This window comes from Hordeum vulgare, chromosome 6H, assembly GCF_904849725.1.
Source record: "Hordeum vulgare subsp. vulgare chromosome 6H, MorexV3_pseudomolecules_assembly, whole genome shotgun sequence".
NCBI lineage: Eukaryota > Viridiplantae > Streptophyta > Magnoliopsida > Poales > Poaceae > Hordeum > Hordeum vulgare.
The window spans coordinates 243,965,219-243,971,518 of NC_058523.1; positions in this window are offsets into that span (position 1 = coordinate 243,965,219).

Genomic DNA, 6,300 nt, shown 5'->3' on the forward strand with positions numbered 1-6,300 from the left:
AATATATTTTTATTATCTATCGATCACTACTTATCACTTTCAAGTCACGTGTTGGGCGCAAGTGTGTTCTCTATTGTGTGTAGGCGCTGAACACGGGAGTTTGCAAGGTCCTCCTATTGGTTCGATAACCTTGGTTTTCATTGAGGTAAATACTTATCTCTAGTGTGCTGTATCTCCCATCCCCTTCGGTGAAAATCCCAACGGATTTTACAAGTAGCACGAAGAATACCTGGCATCGTTGCTAGGGAGTATCACCAAATACCTATCAAGTACCTTCACACAAATTATCATTTACTTGTTCTACTTTTTATTTGCTATTATCTTAGCTTGCATAAAAATATCAAAAACACAAAAATATTTATCTTTGCTACTTCACTTTTTGTTTGCTATACTTGCTACTTTGCTTGTTACTTTTGTTGTTTCGTCACTATGTCTCAAGAAAATAACATGTTGTGTGACTTCTTGAATACTAACAATATTGAATTTATTGGTACTCTTATACCACCCGCCACTTGTGCGGAGTTTTATGATATTAATGTTGCATTGCTAAATCTTGGTATGAAAGAGCAATGTTTCAGAAGTCCTAATGAGGATCCGACTTTGGATGTCAATACTTTTGTTGAAATATTTCATTTGCAAAAGAAAAATGATATGGATCATGATATAGTCAAATTGAAATTATTTCCTTTAAGAGATAAAGCTAAATCTTGGTTTTCATCTTTACCTCATAATAGCATTAGCAAATGGGATAAGTGTAATGATGCTTTCATTGCCAAGTATATTCCTGCTGCTAAGGTTATTTCTCTTTGTAATCAAATTATGAATTTTAAACATCATGAGGAAGAACATTTTTCACAATCATGGGAGAGAATGAAATTATTGATTACAAATTGCCCCATGCATAGCTTAAGTTTATGGATGATTATACAAAATTTCTGTGGGACTAAACTTTGTGTCTCGAAATCTTCTTGATTTTGCTACACATGGTACCTTGATGGAGGTGACATTGGGATATTCCACCAAACTTCTAGACAATATCAAGAAAAATTATTCTCAATGGCATACAGAAAGAATTCCAACTGGTAGGAAGGTACACTTTTTGAGGAAATTGCTACTTCGAGTCATATGATGGATGCTCTTATGAATATGGTTGCTAGTAAACGTGCTCATGTTGATCCTAGTTATATGCCTTTATCTACTTTGATTGAGAAAAATAATGATGCTATTGATGTGAACTTTGTCTATAGAGAAAATTTAAATTCATATAGAGGAAATTGATGTGAACTTTGTCTATAGAGAAAACTTTGTCTCTTGAAATAATTTCAACAAGAATGCTTATAGAAGAAATTTAAATGCTAGACAGTACCCCAATAATTCCTATAATAATTATGGTAATCCCTGTGGAAATTATTCTGCTAAAAATAATATTATACCCTCTCATATTTAGAACATAATTAAAATTTTATTAGTTCTCAAAAAGTTTTCAATACAATGGTAGAAGAAAAGTTGCGTAAAGTTGATCATATGGATAGAAATATGGACATAATTACTCATGATGTGGAAGCTATTGAAAATAAATAAATTCCATCGAAGCATGATATTAATAATACAATTAAATCTATCCAAGTCTCTATCAATGAAAGTTAGGAGAGGACCGCTAGGTTGAGAACTAAGCGAGAATTAGTAGAAAAAGGTCTTCCACCTGGTTTTACCATAATCATGATGAAGATATTAAAATGATTGGTGTTTATCCTATTGAATATTTATTTACTTATCTGAAATTGTTTGATAAAGGTACTGCAAATGAGTCAAATTTAGCTACAAGGCATCCCGTTTGTTCGGAGGGTGGTTATTTTATTGATAAAATGAAAATGTTGGTTTGGAGGGGTCAAAACATTAACTAGTGATTTGCCCACTATCTTGGATTACAAGGACTTTAATTATGAGAGTTGTTCTTTGGTTGAATGTATTTCCTTTTTGCAGTCCATAATGAGCTGACCCAATGTCTATGAATAAAATAAAGATCTTACTAAACATATTGTAGAATCAATGATGAAAGCTTACGATGAGAAACCTTAGCTAAAAGTTTCTATACCTAGAAAAATGCATGATGAGTGGGAACTTACTATCAAAATTAAGCTTAAAGTATATGAATGTAATGCTTTGTGTGACCTTGGTTCTAGTGTTTCAACTATATCTAAATCTCTTTGTGATGTGCTTGGTCCCACCGATATACAAGATTGTTGCCTTAACATGCATGTTGCTGATTGTACCATCAAGATACCTTTCAGTAGAATAAATGATGTCCTTATTCTTGACAAAAGAAATTATGTGCACGTATATTTCATTGTGCTTGGTATTAAATGCAATCCTTCGTGTCCAGTTATACTTGGTAGACCATTTCTTTGAACTATAAGTGTCATTATTGATATGAAGGACGGAAACCTAAGATTACAATTACAATTAAAGAAATGGATGGAACAGTACCCTAGGAAGAAAATTAAAGCACCTTATGAGTCTATCATGAGGGCCACTTTTGGACTCAATGTCAAGGATGATATCAGTTGAAACTATTCATTATGCCTAGCTAACACAATAGTTATCTTATTATTTTGTTCTACTTTCTTTTATTTTCAGTTGACATGATTATTGCTACAGTATGATTGTGTTTTTATGTATAAAGTAGTGTTTGTGCTAAGTAAAGCTATTGGGGTGATTTGGATGATAAATAGAGTTGATACGGTGCAAAAACAAGAACTTTTACGTCTAGTGTAGAATTTTTGTGCTTTTACTGGCACGCCTTTTTAATCTGAATGTTTTACACAATATTTTCACCCAAATTCCCCAGGTTTTTCAAATGTTTCAGAATTCTCAGAGTTCCAAAAGTATGGTTTAATTGCTGATCACTACATATTATTTTGTTTTTTGCTTGCATAGTGTGATTGTTTTGATGATGGTATAGATTTTATAGGGGGTATAAGCCTTGGAGAAGTTAGAATACAGTAACTTATCAAATAATTAAATATGAATCAATTTACAATAGTACCTAAAGTTTATGATTTGCATATGGTACTAACGGATCTCATGAGGGTTCTGTTGAGTTTTGTGTGCTGAAATTTTCATGTTTGGGTGCGATCACGATGGATGAAGGTATAAGGAGTAGTAAGACCCTAATTTTGGGAATTACCAAGGTACCCCAATGTAATAGCCTAGGAATACTCAATAATCTAATCTTCTTATGGCACTTGGAGCTATATTTTTATTCATCACATTATATTTGTTTTGCTTGGAGCTTTGTGCATTATATTTTACTTTTAGTTTAGTTCTCTACCATCATTGTTTATTGGACATACCTAATTGAGAAAGACGCATGTGCACCATGATTTATTAGAATAATCTATGTGATTCACTTATATCTTTTGAGCTAAGTAGTTGGTCTTGTTCTTCACTTATATCTTTTTGTGCAAGCTGGTGTGTGGATTTTATAGAAATAATTGCACTCTCGTTCTTCACTTTTAGTTGTTTGAGAGTCTATAAATAGCAATGGTAATTTTCATGGGTTATAAGACCAGTCCAAAAAGGATAGGTATTGAAGGTTGATATAATAAAAAAATTCATGTATCACACAAAAGAGAAATTGTGGGTTAATGATATTTACATGGTAATTATAAAGGGCATGAGTACATGGTTGTTGATTAGTAGATATATCAATAATTAAAGGTTGGTAGATGTTTGTTTATCTAAGTATTTGTTATGGCATGGTGATGATGTGTGATCATTCTTATTGCTCATTGAAATCCAAGTGTCGTTTAGGTCGGTGCGTGCGATGGTCAATCCTACCAACATCCTTCCTAGGGGCATGCAAGTTGTACATTGCTTCGAGAGAGCTAATAAAGCTTTACAATAAATAAGTAAGTTCTTTATGACTAATGTGAATCCACGGATGTACACACTCTCACCTTTTCATATTTGCCAGCCTCCTTGGTACCGTGCATTGCCCATTCACGCTTCGAGAATTGGTGCAAACTTCGTCGGTGCATCCAAACCCCATGGCATGATACGCTCTATTGCACATAAGCCACCTTATATCTTCTTCAAAACAACCACCATACCTACCTATCATGGCATTTCCATAGCCATTTCAAGATATATTTCCATGCAACCTCCAACATTACGTCTCATGATTTGTGTGTTCCTTATTATATTCCTTTGCATGATCATGCAGCTGACATAGTATTTGTGGCAAAGCCACCGTTCATCATTGTTTACATGTGACGATAGATCATTGCACATGCTGGTACGCTACCAGAGGCAGTCATGTAGAGTCATTTTGTTTAGCAATTTTTCAAATGAAGTTTTAAGTATATAGAAGTGTGATGTTTATCATTATTACAACATTGTCTCAATGAGGAAATGATGATAGAGACAATGATTCCCCCACAAGTTAGGATGAGACTCGGAAGAAAAATAAAGAAAAAAATAGAATATAAAGAAACAAAGAAATAAAGAAATAAACAAAGAAATAAAAAAGAAAGAAAGAAATAAAAGGAATAGAAAGAAAGAAAAATAAAAAAAGAGTAAGAAAAAATGAGAGATAAGAGAGAAGGGATGGTGCTACTACTTCTTTTTCCACACTTGTGCTTAGTGATAGCACCATGTTTTTCATATAGTGATTCTCATGTTTTATCATTTTCATATGCTAGTGGGAACTTTTACATTATATAACATGGCTTGCATAATCCGATGATGGGCTTCCTCAAATACTCTAGGTCTTCATGAGCAAGCAAGTTGGATGCAAACAAACTTAGCTTCTGTTGAGCTTTCATACACTTATAACTCTAGTGCATCCATTGCATGGCAATCCCTACTCTTCGCATTGATATCAATTCATGGGCATCGTCATAGCCCGTTGGTCCGCCTAGTTGATGCGAGACTTTCTTCTTCTCCACTTTCACTCATTTAAAAACTACCACCATATTCTATTCCACCTATACACTATGTCCATGGTTCAGTGTCATGTATAGAGTGAGGTATAAAATGCTGAACCACGTTGAAAACTACGATCCAATCATTTGGCTTAACACTATGGTGCTTGAAATTTCTATTTATGTGGTGAAGATGGAGCCATACCATGCTTATATGATAGGAGTAAACATTCTTTAGGCATCGTATGTTTTGAAAGTTGATGATTATGTTACTTATGTTTATGGATTTTACTATGTTGATGTTTATTGATTCATCATTTGTCAATGATCATATCTGAAATAAATTACATGTTAGGTAGCATTTCACATCAAAAATTCTATGTTTATCGTTCACCTACCCGAGGATGAGCAGGAATTAAGCTTGGGGGTGTTGATACATCTCCAACGACTCTATAGTTTTTGATTATTTCATGCTATTATATTATCAATATTTAATTTTTTATAAGCATTTATTTGATGTTTTATATCATTTTTGACCATGAACCTATTAACCCAGTGCCTAGTGCTAGTTGTTGTTTTCTACATGGTTTAGGCCTTTCAGGGACATTGTACCCAACAAAATTCAAATACCCCGAAAGTTTTTATGATTTTTTCTGGACAAATATAAATCGTGGAAGCTTTGGAGGGGGACTAGAGGCCACACAGGGTGAAGCCAAGCCAAGACGGCGTGCCCTAATGGGTTGGGGCCACCTCCCACGGCCTCTGGCACTGATTTCTTTCCCATAAATTCACATATATAGGGAAAACCCTAGAGAGCCTCCCGAAACACTTGTTCACTGCCGAAAGTCTCTATTATGTCGTGTGCTCATATGGAGCCCTATTCTGGTGCCCTCTTGGAGGGGGATCGATAACGGAGGACCTCTACATCAACCTTGTTGCTCCCATGGTGATGTGTGAGTAGTTTACCATAGACCTATGTGTCCGTAATTAGTACCTAGATGGCTATCTCCCTCTCTATGTTCTTCATTGCCAAGAACACCGTGTTTCCCATGGTGAGCTACCTTATGTAATAATCACTCTTTGCGGTATGTTTGTTGGGATCCGATGAATTTTTTGTTTATCTTCAAATTATTCATGAAATTTTTTTATCTCTTGATTATTATATGCATGATTATGATAGATTCGTATTTCTCCCTGATTTGTCGGTTTGGTTTGCGCAACTAGATTGATTTATCTTTAGCAAGACTGGTGCATTGTAATGGGTTAAATCTTGCGCTGCTCAATCCCAGTGACAAGGGACACGATATGTATTTGTATTGCTTCCATTAAGGATAAAACGATGGAGTTTAGTCATATTAGTTGGATTTACGTTGTC